General features: G+C 23.8%; 1 long non-coding RNA gene across 1 annotated transcript in view; it reads right to left on the bottom strand.

Annotated features, from left to right (window-relative positions):
* Positions 1–15,834, bottom strand: part of LOC124418878 — a 668,817-nt gene that overhangs the window by 178,267 nt on the left and 474,716 nt on the right. The gene's annotated exons all lie outside the window — the stretch shown is intronic.

Genomic DNA, 15,834 nt, shown 5'->3' with positions numbered 1-15,834 from the left:
CTTATTGAAAAGACATATAAAATTTAATGGCTTAAAGCCATAAATTACCTGAAATACACCTCCTATTTAGTTTTGTTTAAAAAGCTAAATAAAAATAGGGGGAAAAAGTTATTGTAATAGTTAATAAAAGTCAATGAATATTGAACACAACTCTGCAGCAGGAAGTTTGACATAAACAAATAATTCGCTGAGAGCCAGATGCTTTTTGCGGATAATAAATTATCAAACACGTAAGCATTGTTTTTGTCAATTATTTAATCAACATCATTAACACAACTAACAAATATTTATTTTTTTCTTGGTTTTAACACTATATGGCATTTTTTTGGTTTGTATTTTTGTTTGGCTGCCTTTACATTTTACTTTTAATTATGAACATTTTTTATGTCATAAATAAGACATTTTTCTGCCTATTGTTATTGAACTTGAAAATCTAGCTGTTCCAATTGTTTCAGTTTTATTTCCTTTCATTTCCATTTATTACATTATTTTTTTACAGTATGCTTGAATGTGACCCAAAAGTTTTGAAAATTGTATGATGTTGGAAATTTGAGCCGTTTTTATGTTTTCCGCAATTAATATAAAAACTGTTGGAATTGTATCATATTGTAATGTATTTTTTTAGGTTTAAAGCAAATTCGTGTTTAGTAATAACTGTGGATGGAAACCTTTAATAGATATCCTAGTTGACATTGAGACCAAAAAGCTATAAAATTTTGGGATATGGACAAAATTTTGAAACAATTCATGATAATAATAAAAAAATATGAATTTTTATCATTACCAACATATATGCAACTCATTTGATTTTGTTCTTTGTAGTTCTTATACTTTGCTTATTTTTTGTTTTACACAAAATTTGCCACATTTAATGTATTATATAGTAGTTGGAAACGATTTCCAAATTACTTGAAATAAAAAAAATTCAATTATAATTAAAACTATAGACTGATCTACAGTCTTGACTATAGACTGATCTATAGTATGACTATACACTGATCTATAGACTTGACTATAGACTGATCTATAGACTTGACTATAGATTGATCTATTGTTTGGACTAATGGCTAAACTACAGTCTTGAGCCACATTTAATATATTATATAGTAGTTGGAAACGATTTCCAAATTACTTGAAATACAGTCTTGACTATAGACTGATCTATAGTCTTGACTATAGACTGATCTATAGTCTTGACTAAAGAGTGATCAATATTCTTGACTAAAGATTAATCAATAGTCTTGACTATAGACTGATCTTTAGTCTTGACTATAGACTGATCTACAGTCTTGACTATAGACTGACTATAAACTGATCCCTAGTCTAGATTATAGACTGATCTATAGTCTTGACTATAGACTGATATATAGTCTTGACTATAGACTGATCTATAGTCTTGACTATATACTGATCTATAGTCTTGACTGTAGACTGATCTATAGTCTTGACTGTAGACTGATCTATAGTCTTGACTGTAGACTGATCTATAGTCTTGACTATAGACTGATCTATAGTCTTGACTATAGACTGATCTATAGTCTTGACTATAGACTGATCTATAGTCTTGACTATAGACTGATCTATAGTCTTGACTATAGACTGATCTATAGTCTTGACTATAGACTGATCTATAGTCTTGACTATAGACTGATCTATAGTTTTGACTATAGACTGATCTATTGTCTTGACTATAGAATGATATCATGGGTAACAATATATAGATTTCTTAAACAAAAATTAATTTTTGACATGTTATGTAATTGATTTAAACTCTTTTAACTATCCATTTAATTTCTAACAATATACTCAAATTTTCTAATCATGGTTGTACACAGCTGCCAATTAATGTTTGATTTGTTTTATAATAGCATTACCAAAACATAACAAACAATCTTAGATAAGAAATATTTTATAACAAATAAATAAATAATTGTAGTAATTTTTCTAGTTTTTTTTTTTTGGTTTGTTATTAAATTTATTCGACTAGATTACTAGACCACATACATATGTTTAAGTAGTAATAGCAGAAATGCTTGTTTTTTAATCAATTTTGTTTGAATTTTCCTGCAACTGTTTAAAAATTGTAAGAAACACAAAAAACAGACGTCATTAAATAGCTTTAAATGTAATTAATAAGACTTCGTGAATGTGCGTAAAATCATCCATTCAACTATAAAAGTAGATTCAAGTAGTACGAGAAGTGCATCATGTCTCAATTTAAGCTTTTAGTTTGGTCTTACACTTATTGTTTCAAATATACTGGTATTAAGTCTATTGTATTTATAAAAATGTCATCTGACAGCTTGGCGTTGAATTTTGTCAACAATAACAAAAACACTTTACAAATATGTAACTGTCAACAGAGTCCAGTGAACTGGTTTTCTACAAAAAAAAAAAAAAAAAAAAAAATTATTTGTAAAATTTTTTAAATATCTTAAGCTTTGTGTACGTTTTATGAATTATTATTAATTAATGTTTTTGTAGCTAATCAAACGAAAAAATATACAACAAATTCATTAAGAATTTTGAAATTATTTTTTTTATATAAATCAAATTATTTCTTGCAATTAATTTATGTTTACAGAATTTCAAAATAAAATAATTTAATCTTTAGCAATTGTTTGGTTGTTAAACATATTTATTTTTTTAATAAGGATTTATTTTTTAACAATAGCGTTAATTAGTAAAATTGTTTTTATTACAAATTTAAATCGGTAATATTTTAGTACATAAATTGTATTACTTAATTGAATTGTAATTGTCATTTTGAAAACAAATTTCTGATCATAAATATTGTAAGCATGCAAATTGAATTACTTCCCACGACTTTAGATATTTTATATGTACATTTACTTGCATTCATATGTATATCTATAAAAATAAACGCGAAGTATTTACAATTCAGTCGATTTAGTCTTAACTGTAGACTGATCTATAGTCTTGACTATAAACTGATCTAAAGTGTTGACTAAAGAAAGATCTATAGTCTTGACAATACACTGATATAAATTCTTGACTGATCTATAGTCTTGAATATAGACTGATCTAAAGTCTTGACTAAAGAAAGATCTATAGTCTTGACAATACACTGATATAAATTTTTGACTGATCTATAGTCTTGACAATAACTGATATAAATACTTGACTGTAGACTGAACTAAAGTATTCACTATAGACGGATCTAGAGTCCTGACTAAAGACGGATCTACAGTCTGGCCCATAGAGTAATCTATAGTCTTTACAATAGAATGATCAATAGTCTTAAATATAGAAAGATCTATAGTCTAGACTAGGGAATGAATTTTGAATATAGAAAGATCTATAGTCTTGACTATAAACAGATCTTGACTAAGGAATGAGCTATAATCTTGGCCAGAGACTGATCTATAGTCAACTGTAGACGGACCTTTACTCTTGACTATAGACTGTTTAAAAGTCTTGATTATAGGCTGATCTAAAGTGTTGACTATATTTAAACTGATGAATATAGACTGAATTATAATGTTGATCTATAGTTTTGACTATAGACTATTCTATAATCTTGACTATAGAATGATATAGGGTCTTGGCTATATACTGATGTAGTATTGAATATAGACTGTTTTATAGTCTTGACTATATAGTCTAGAATTTAGACTGATCTATACTGCTTGCCTACAGACTGACAATAGTCTGGATAAAATATTGATTTATGGTATTAAATATATGTTGATATTTAGTATTAATTAATCTATGTATGGGCTTGACTGTTAACTGATTAACTACAGATTTGTCTGTTGTCCTGACTCTTAGAAGATGCTGTCATAATAAATATTGCTATTGCTTTAAACAATCTTTCAAATTAAAAAATTAAAAAATTTCACCATTTATTACATATATTTTGGTTACTTAAACTAACGTTACTATTATATCTTACATATTTGTAATAAATATTTCAACATAACTAACTATAGCCACCAACCCAATAATCCTGCAATATTCTGGGAACTTGTTTCTGCTACAAGAATCCAGTTTTCAACAAAATATTTCAACATATATTTTCTTTCCCACAAAAAAAATGTAATTAAGAAAATATATGTATGATAATTATAGGTTATATCAAAGAGGATAGAAAAAAAAGACTACTAGAGATAGACTAAATTGCTTTGAATTAACTGACATTTCTATGTTTAAAACTAAGAGACTAACAGTTTTTTGTAAGCGATTTTTGTCGCAAATTATCAACTACTTACTCCCATATAAGTTGTACGCCCCGTACTAAACATGTTTATATGTTATTTTAAAAAGTCATTTAAGTGACTAAATAAAAATCATAAAGAAAACAAAATTTAACTGGGTCATATTCAAAGTAGAAGAATTCAATAAAAAAAAGTAGTAAGCAAACGTTTCGTACACATTTAAGCGTACTAAGAACACGTCATTAAAGCAAATCAATAGTTTGGTAGTGATTTTTTATTCGCGTTTTTCACAGCTGTGGGCCAAAAACGATCAATAATAATTTTAGTAATAGTGGTTGAAAATTCGTATAAAAGTTATTTTTGGCTTAAAGCTTGTTTTCATGACTTCTCACATAGATATGAATACATGCTTGTAATATCCTCGTGCCAAAAAATTTACATGTATCAATATATGTAAAAGAACGAAAAAATTTGCGGCAAGTTTAATAAGTAGTTTGGTGATAAATTAAAGCAGAACTAGAACTAAACATGGAAATGAAATATTTTATAGATTTTTTATCATTTGAATTTGCAAAACAGATGTATATAGTCTTGACCATAGACTGATCTATAGTGTAGTAGAGTGTAGACTGATCTATGGTCTTACCTATAGAATTATCTATAGTATTGCATATAGTCAGATCATGATTATAAACTGATCTATAGTATTGACTATTAACTGATGTATAGTCTCGCCTATAGTTTGATATTTGGTCTTGACTATAAACTGATCTATAGTCTTGACTATAAACTGATCTATAGTCTTGACTATAGACTGATCTATAGTCTTGACTATAGACTGATCTATAGTCTTGACTATAGACTGATCTATAGTCTTGACTATGGACTGATCTTTAGTCTTGACTATAGACTGATCTATAGTCTTGTATATAGACTAATCTATAGACTTGTCAATAAACTGATCTATAGACAGTCCTATTATATTATATATAGGCTGATACTATAGCCTGATCCATACCCTACCAATAGACTGATCTACAATCATTAATATAGACTGATCTAAATTCTTGAGACAGATCTATTGTCTATAATCTTGAATATAGACTAATCTAAAGTCTTGAATATAAACTAATTCGATGTCTTGACAATTCACAGATCTGTTGTTAGTCTATAGTATAGACTGATATATAGTCTTGATTATAGTCTGATCAGTAGTCTTTATTATAAACTGATCAGAAGTCTTAACTATAAACTGATTAGCAGTCTTTTTATAGACTGATCAGTAGTCTTAATTATATACTGATATTTAGTCTTGACTATAGACTGATCTATATTCAAAGACTGACTGACTATGGACTGAACTATAGTTGTAAATATAGTCTTATTTAAAGTTGTGACTGTAGACTGACCTATAGCCTTCAATAAAGACTGATAGTTAAAAATATATCATTTAAATTTTCTAAACAAAACTTGTCGCTATTCTAAATTTTCATAAATATTAGTCGCTTATTAAATTGTTTATTAAAAATTTGTCGCTTTATTAAATTTTATATATAAAATATGACTTTTAATTAATAATTTATTGCTTATTTAAAATTTGTCACATATAAGTCTTAAAAAAAATGTCGGTCACATGAATTGTCTAGAGAATATGTGTATTTTTATAAAAAATTCTATAGAAAGTTTATCGCCGAATTTTATAAAAAAATATATCGTCTAATTTAATTTTCTATAAAATATTATCGCTTAATAAAATTGTTTATAGACAATTTGTTGCTTTATTAAATTTGTTATAGAAATGTTCAGTGTGATTTAATATATTATAGAAAACATGTCGTTTTTTATTGTGTAGCTTTATTAAATTTTCTGTAGAAAATGTGTCGTTTTATTAAATTTTCTATAGAAAATGTGTCGCTTTATTATTTTTTATAGAAATTTTGTCGCTTTATTATTTTTTTATAAAAATTTTGCTTTATTACATTTTCTATTGAAAATTTGTCGCTTTTTTACATTTATTATAGAAAATTTGTCGCTTTATTGCATTTCTGATGCTTTATTTAATTTTATATTTATCAATATATTAATTTTTTTAGAAAATTTGTGGCTCTGTGAATTATTCCTTCAAAAAATATGTCACTAAATATCAATTTGATAAAATGTTGTAGTTGTGCAACAAACCTACATTTGTATAAAGTTTCAAGTAATTAATTTAAATAATACACATTAAATGTATTTAAATAATCTGTTAACATGAAAACAACTATAAAAAAATAAGAATTGATATTTTATAATTTTAATAAATTTAATGTGCACAAATAAACTAAAAGCAAATTAAAAATGGTCACATGATAAAATAAGTTAAATTATAATAAGATTAAAAGAGAAACTCTAAACCTCTAAACATAGTGCAATTTAAAACTAGATTTTTTTTCAATTTAAAATCACTTCATTAATCATAAAGTGAAAAGGGTTGGGTAATTAATAAATAAATATTATTTTTGACTTCAATTGAAAGTTTTACAGTAAAAAAAAATATCTATAAAAAATGCTTTTAATAATTTTTATGCAAAAATGCGCTTGAAAACTGAACATGACATTAATTTAAAGCAACTATAAAGTTTGTGTAGAAAAAAACGAATTTAAAACTTAGAATTAGAATATAATTATTTTTTATTTTTAAGAATTGTTAACTTGAAGCCAAAAGTGTGCCGAGTTTGTAACATAATTGAGTTTGTTGTTCATGTTGAGTTGTTGTGATCTTTGGTGTCCGTGGTTTTATTATATTCTACCTCTAAATTACGCGTTTTGTATTCGATTTTTTTGCGTTTTTATAGAAAACAATAATAATCAATTTAAATAAAGTTCATGTTTATATTACTGTTACGCCCCCTATTATATTTGACAATTTATATAAATTTTGATGTTGTTTTCTAGATTATTGTAATCAATGTTGATTTTGCATGTTCACAATCGATTTGTTATTATTGTGAATGGAAGTTTTAGATATATTTTTTATTGTTTATAATAATGAAGTTTAATAAAGTAAATTGATTTTTTATCAAAAGAAATAATAAATGTATTTTAAGAAAAATAAATATTTATACACTTACAAAAATATTGTAATTTTTTATTATATAATAAAAATTAAATTTAAATTTCTTGTTTTTTTTTAATAATTGTAACATGCTGTTGATCTTATATATATTTATCGCTAACAATAAATTACTAATCATGCCACCTGACTTTAAAGTGTTTAATTTGTTTCTTTCTTAAAAAATTAGTTTAGCAATAATTCTTGTCTAATTAGAACATCAACATGTTGAACTAGTTCTTTTTGACATCAAGATTTGTTCATGTTAAATCATAAGAACATGAACATGAAATTGTTGGTAACGGATATAGTTTTATCAAAAGAAATGTAAACATTAATATTAAGATAAAACAAAAACATTTAGTAGAATTAAATATTAATTAATCTTTACAAACTCAACATGAAGTTTAGCAATTACTTAGCAATCTAATGGAATAATTAAGTTAAAAAATAAAAGCAAAAAAAATAAACCCAAAAATAAGTCTTTACTGTTGATTTGTATAACTTTTTAAAACGATCTAGCCATGTGCTCTGTTTAATAATTGTTCTGTCAGAAATGTTTAGTGAAAGAGAAAAATCAACATTAAAAGTAACGCAATGGGATTAACTTATATATTGAGTCATACATAACTAAAGTGAAAATAAAATATATCTTGATATTAAAAACAAGTTCTACACGTTAACAAGATTAAAATTTTGTACTTCTATTAAAAACAGCAACAATTTTCTCATGACATTATTGCGATACCAATCTAATCATATTTAAATATTTTTTTTAAACCAAGTTTATTAAATCAACGCACCTATAACAGTTAGATAGAAATCTCGGAACTCTAAAATAATACTATAGCAAAACCAAAACACACGTGGTGCTAACTAAACAAATTAAAAGTTCTGTTATTTATAATTATTAATAATGTGTTCAGATTTGCAATTTTAGATTTATACTTGAATGAATCAAAACTGTAAGAAATGGGAAAAAACTATTTGCCACATATTATTAAATTAAAAACAAGTAATTGAAAGTTGTTGTACACTTTATTCACAAAATGTAAGATTATGATAATTTTACAAATAAAAAAAAATTATATTTCAAAAAAAAAAATACAGAATTTTTATGAATACACATCTTCTAAAGAAAATTTAAAATAGTAATAAAAATTTCCATAGAAAATAAAATGACAAATTTTCAATAGAAGATTTAATAAAGTAACAGTTTTTTTTTGGAAATTTAATAAAAAATATGTTTATTGAAATAATAATAATGCAATAAATTTTCTATAGAAAAAGCGAAATTTTTATTATAGAAATTTTTTCTTTACACAATTTTTATATTAAATTTAAGCAAGCGATAAATTTTCTATAGAACGTTTAAAAATGAGATAAGCTTTTCTGCGGAATATATTTTATTTTAAGCGTCAAATTTTCTATAGAAAATTAAGAAAAGCAACAAATTTTCCATAAAAAGTTTCAAAAAGCAAAAAGCAACGAATAAAAAGAATAATAAAGCAACAAATATTCTTTAAAAAATGTAAGAAAACGTAAACTTTTCAATAGAAAATTTAATGTTTTTTTTAATTTTCTATATATAAACATATTAAAAATAATTTATAATTCTAATCTAACGGCCTGTTCCACTATATGCGAACGAACAAGTATTTTTATAATTTTATATTGAAAACAACAAATATTATCGAAAAATTTTTATTGTTTTAAATATAAAACGAAAAAGAAATGTTCGTTCGTATTTAGAGGAACAGGCAGTTAATATTTAAAAAAGCGACACAATTTTATAGACAGTGGGATAGCGACGAGTTTCAATATAATATTTAGAATTAAAAAAATCTACAACAACTGTAAAATAACAATATTATTTTAGAAAATAGAAGTTAGCGACAGTTTTTTACAGAAAATTCTCTATACAAAATTTAATATAGCGACAAACTTTCTATGGAAATTTTAATAAAAAAGACAAATTTTCTATATATATAGTTTTAGTGATCAAAAAATTTTCTTTAGAAAAAGTTATGATCGAACTTGCAATGAAATAAAAATTTATTTTGCTTTTAAATATAATATAAAAAACATTCAAGACTTGTCAATTATAGATTTTAAAACTCTTTTTCAATTAAAACGCAGTAAAATTTTTTAAAGTTTTGGTAATGATTTTTGCATGTCGTGTAATTATTTCATACATTACATGGTAATGAGTTGTCGTTATCAATAACATAAATTAATTTTTTTGAACAAAATTTGCAGTCAATTGTTTATAGCGTATGGAATTAGTTTGTGTTTCTAACCATCGATTTTGAAAGTTCTTTAAAAATGTTGATATTTACATTTGTGTTAAACCATTCCAGATAGAATAATAAAATAAATTTTTAATGGGAAATTGAGTAAGAGAATATACTTGCAAATATAAAAAGTAACTTTAAAACCAGTTTTAAATCCGGAAAAGTCGGGTAAGCTGGTTTGTAACCAGTTATTTTTTGACCATCGTCGAACAAAAACAAGTAGTTATTCACCCAAAAAGTAACTAGTTATACTTTTCTGCAATATTATTTGTTTACTTACCGGGTTAGTAAAGATTTTGCTGGGAATTATTTTAACATAGCTTCAAATAAGGGAAAGTAATTGTTTTGGTATTAAAGTGTCAATAAATTAAAAGTGTCAGACATAAATCTAATTTTCACATTAATGATAACATATTGACGTTTCGTATATATGTTTTAAAAAATATAAATACCAAACAACATCATCAATATAAAAGAGAAATTGATTGACATCGGCTTTTTTATTAAAAAAAATATTAATTACCAGATGTCAACAAATGACCATCAATATTAAATTAATAAAAATGCGGATTTAAAAATGAATCATTTAAAACAAATATATAAACGGATTACCTCGAAATTTCATTGCTAAATATATACGATGTCTTATTATTGCAAAATGTATTTTTTTATAAATATGTGCAATTATAATCCAATTGTTCAATTAATATAGAATTACAAAATTAAAAGCAAAACCTACGCAATTTTAGCCAAGACTTTTGGTTAGCCACCAAATCTTTCTAATCACCCTAATTGATAATAAAAAATCAAGTTTTGTCAAATTGTGCAATTTCTTTGCAATACAGATAGTTTATTTTTTATCTTCTATCTGCATTATTTACATTCATATTTGCTTGTTACCCTGAATACGTATTAAATTCGCAAATCTTTTTTTTTTGGTTTGGTACAGTGTCAATGTCTTTATATGTGTGTGAATTAAAGTGTTTGTTTTTAATATTTTTTCCCATACGTACACATATTTAACGGGTGTTCTTAAAAGCAGGGTTGCCAAGTAAATAGTAAAATATTAATTTATATGTAATTTGTTCAATAACATTTGATATTTTGTTACTCCCAAATCTTTGAAATGACAAAACAATTACCTAAAGAACTTTAACATTTCCTTAAGGTTATAAAGTATTTAAATGAGTTTGTAAATTTTTAAATTGGCAACACTACTTTTATTTTATAAAAAACTATCTGCACATATAGAAGTGCGCCAAAAAATGTTTGACTACTGCCGGTTTTGGTATTTAGAAATCATAAGAGAAAAAATTTAATCTCAATTGCATGTTTACAAATTTTCAAATTTTTAACGTTATATTGGGTGTTTTTCAATTATGCAATTAACGCAGTCAAATATTTTTATTTTGGCCATTCGAAATTCTTTGAAATATTACTCTTATCATAGTCAAATATTATTTTAAATTGTTAAAAAAAAAAACAAATTAATAAAGCTAATTAATTAGTTAAGCATTTTTGTTAATTAGATGGTTTGTTTAAAAATCAATCATGATAAAATTTTTATATATTACACAAATAGAAAATTGGTCAAAAATATTTTAAAACAATTTTTTATAAAATTATAATAAAAATTTAGATTTTCTAAAGAATTCAATTAACTGAAATTTTTCTATAAAAAAAAATTTATTGAATGTTTTTTTTTTTAAATTATTAAAATATTTTATAAAAAGATTTGATCATAATATTTTTTATAAAAAGACAAAACAATTATATTATTCGAAAATTTGCTATTTAGAAAAAATTGTATGCACATATTTTCTACGAAAAGAAAATTTAATAAAAATTTTTTTATTAAACAAGAATTTATCCAAAATTTTCATTTATATATTTTTTAAATGCAAATTTTTCTAAAAAAATATTTTTAAATTTTCTTTTTTTAAAAGATTTTTTAAATAGGAAATTTGTAGAAAAAAATTTTTTTTTAATATTTTTATAAAAAGAAAATTTATTGAATTTTTTTTTTATAAAAACATAATTTATTTAAATGTTCTATAAGAAATTATTTTTTAAAAATTTTTCTATAAAAAGATAATTAATAGAACCTTTTCTATGGAAAAAACATAACTCGAAAATTCTATAAAAAGTAAATGTATCAAACATTTTTTTATAAAAAATTTATAAAAATTAATTTTTTTAACAATTTTCTATATAGATCAAATTTTCTATAAAAAAATAAATAATTGGAAATTTTCTATAGTAAATTTATCGATTTTTTCGCTAAATAGTGAGTTATCCAATTTTTTTATATAATGTAAACTTTTCGAAAATTTTCTATAAAAAGTAAAATTTTCGAAAATTTTCTATAAAAAGTAAATTTTTCGAAAATTTTCCATAAAAAGTAAATTTATAGAAAATTTTCTATAAAAAGTATATTTTTCGAAAATTTTCTATAAACAGTAAATTTATAGAAAATTCTCAATAAATAGAAAATTTATCAAAAATTTTCTATAAAAAGTAAATTATTGAAAGTATATTTTTTTTTTATAAAAAACAAATGTACAAAAAACTTCAATAAAAAGGATATATATGAATGATTTCCCATTTAAAAGACTTCTTATACATTTTTCATAAAAATAAAATACATAAATATTTTCTTTGAAAAGAAAATTAAAAAAAAATATTATAAATTTTCCTCAAATAATATTCAATAAACTTTCAAAATTTATAGAAATGTTCATCTACACATCAGTCCATTAAATAGATATTTTATGAATTTTTGTAAAATGTTTTTCAAAAATCCCTAATTAAAAATTTTTTTATAAATATGTATAACAATCATTACCAGTGTTGCCAATTTAGCACTTTTAGTGCTAGATTTAGCATATTTTTAACTCATTTAGCACCCAAAAATATAATCTAGCACCTAGCACCCTTTCTAGCATTTTTCAAATATTTTTTGGCACTTTTTTAGAACTGTTTATAATATATTTTACATATTTTGTTTTCGTCATTTTAATAGTTTTTTCTGTGTAATTTAATTATAAGTATTTGTAGAATTATCGATTCGTATAATATTCAAAAGAAATAATTTGTATATGATTTTTATAGTAATTCAAAAATTCTAAACATTTTTTAGAGCTATTTAAATTATCCCAAAAAATCTACTACTAACAATAATTGTTTCAATATAGATACTATAGAGAAATTCGCGCCACAGGACCAGAATATATCAAAAAATTAACAATGCATAGTACATACGTTTTTAATAGTTTTCCATTTTTTTGGAATTGTAAGAATATGTATGTTAACAAAAAAGTGTTACAAGTTATCACAAATTGGTTTTAAATTTTTTAAAACTAATTTCAAATATTTTTTTTAAATTAGTAAAAACTTTAAGTTAGACATTGTACAAAAAATTGAATTTTGTGTCTTTTTCAAAAATATTCACATCCAAAAATTTCAAATGATCAATTCTGGAATTACTTCTTAAATGATTTTTAAATTCAAATTGTTGAAATTGAAATCAATTTTGGGAAACAGTCAATTTATATTTCAAAAATATTTTCAACAAATTTGATATATTTTTCACTGTTTTTTTAAATGCCGTATTTAAATCATCCCAAAATAAGTGGATTTGGTAGGTTCGCGTACTATGCTAAAACCTATATTTATGCAGTTGAAAATAGTAAAAAAATAAAGAGAAAAATTCTGAAAGATCGATTTCGAAAATCCACTTTTTTTGATTGTTAAAGTAAATAAATTTGGGTGCCTCGGTTAGCTATATGATATATGTTTGTTAGTGTGCTAGTCAGTCTGGGAGTTGTCGGTTCAATTCCTACAAGATACTTTGATCTTAATTTACCCTGCTCGGTAAATTGGGTTGAGTATAATTTGTAATTGTATTGTAATGGCTAAATAAATAAATATGTATATAAAATTAGTGTTAAACTCGTTCCATTAGAAATGAAAAAAAAAACAATATTTTCTTAGCACTTTTTTCTAGTATTTTTTCCTTATTTTTAGCACTTTCTAGCATTTTTTTGAAAAAAAATCTAGCACTTTTTCCCAATTAGGTTTTGGCAACACTGATCATTACACAAATCTTTTAGTAATATTTTTATGTACTTATATATACACTTCGACAAGTTCATACTTTATACTAACTTCCTCTTATTTTAATTAATTATCCTTATCTTTTTATTTATTTTATTAATAATATTAAAAGAAAATCCACTTAAATATACAAACAAATTACATTAATACACTTGACACTCATGTCACCAATGCATGTGCTTAACTAACTGAACCGGTATTTTTTACAATAAATCCTTTGTCAGTTTTGAAATAAAGGAGGTAGTGTCGAAATAATAAAGACATGTAAACACTTTTTCTTTGTACCGTGGAAAATGTTAGCGGCGTGTATGTTTAAGTAAAAAAAAATACGCATGCGTATAAACAAATGCGAACATTTTAGTCTAGGATAAATAATATTTAACTAGACTAGCCACTAAACTTAAAATGCATTAATGTGTTTATAAAAACTTTTAGGGAAAAAAAATAAATTTATATCAAATATGCATTAAAAAAACAACAACTTGATATTAATTAAAAAACAACAACCAAACAAAATCATTTGTTAGACACACGCATTGGAAAGAAACCAAAAATTCAAATTTAAACAACTTTGAAAAAACATAGAAATTTTTCGTAAACAAAAACACAACAGGCACAATGCAATTTTTCGCAAAACAAGTTAGAAAGTATAGACCATATTTGAACCCTACAGTTATTATCATATCATGTCAACAAAATTTGTGAAAAAATGAAAATTATGTTTAATGATTAATTGGTTACAATCATTTATGACAGTTAGTTTGGCCAAAAATCTGCTCAACTACCAGGGGGATGTACTATAAGGAATATTTTTATGGTCACTATCAATTATTGTAAAAAAATATCAACGACATTTAAAATAATTATGTATGACATTTTTTTTTTTTGGGAAAAATAAATTTCTGTTCGAATTCAATATGCACTTCCTTTACTAAGTATCTATCTATCTGTCTATCTATCTATCTATCTATCTATCTATCTATCTATCTATCTATCTATCTATCTATCTATCTATCTATCTATCTATCTATCTATCTATCTATCTATCTATCTATCTATCTATCTATCTATCTATCTATCTATTTATCTATCTATCTATCTATCTATCTATCTATCTATCTATCTATCTATCTATCTATCTATCTATCTATCTATCTATCTATCTATCTATCTATCTATCTATCTATCTATCTATCTATCTATCTATCTATCTATCTATCTATCTATCTATCTATCTATCTATCTATCTATCTATCTATCTATCTATCTATCTATCTATCTATCTATCTATCTATCTATCTATCTATCTATCTATCTATCTATCTACCTATCTATCTATCTATCTATCTATCTATCTATCTATCTATCTATCTATCTATCTATCTATCTATCTATCTATCTATCTATCTATCTATCTATCTATCTATCTATCTATCTATCTATCTATATATCTATCTATCTATCTATCTATCTATCTATCTATCTATCTATCTATCTATCTATCTATCTATCTATCTATCTATCTATCTATCTATCTATCTATCTATCTATCTATCTAATCTATCTATCTATCTATCTATCTATCTATCTATCTATCTATCTATCTATCTATCTATCTATCTATCTATCTATCTATCTATCTATCTATCTATCTATCTATCTATCTATCTATCTATCTATCTATCTATCTATCTATCTATCTATCTATCTATCTATCTATCTATCTATCTATCTATCTATCTATCTATCTATCTATCTATCTATCTATCTATCTATCTATCTATCTATCTATATATATATCTATCTATCTATCTATCTATCTATCTATCTATCTATCTATCTATCTATCTATCTATCTATCTATCTATCTATCTATCTATCTATCTATCTATCTATCTATCTATCTATCTATCTATCTATCTATCTATCTATCTATCTATCTATCTATCTATCTATCTATCTATCTATATATCTATCTATCTATATATCTATCTATCTATCTATCTATCTATCTATCTATCTATCTATCTATCTATCTATCTATCTATCTATCTATCTATCTATCTATCTATCTATCTATCTATCTATCTATCTATCTATCTATCTATCTATCTATCTATCTATCTATCTACCTATCTATCAATATATCAATCTA

Source organism: Lucilia cuprina, chromosome 3 (assembly GCF_022045245.1).
Source record: "Lucilia cuprina isolate Lc7/37 chromosome 3, ASM2204524v1, whole genome shotgun sequence".
NCBI classification, from domain to species: Eukaryota; Metazoa; Arthropoda; class Insecta; order Diptera; family Calliphoridae; genus Lucilia; species Lucilia cuprina.
This window is presented reverse-complemented; position numbering and strand designations above follow the sequence as displayed.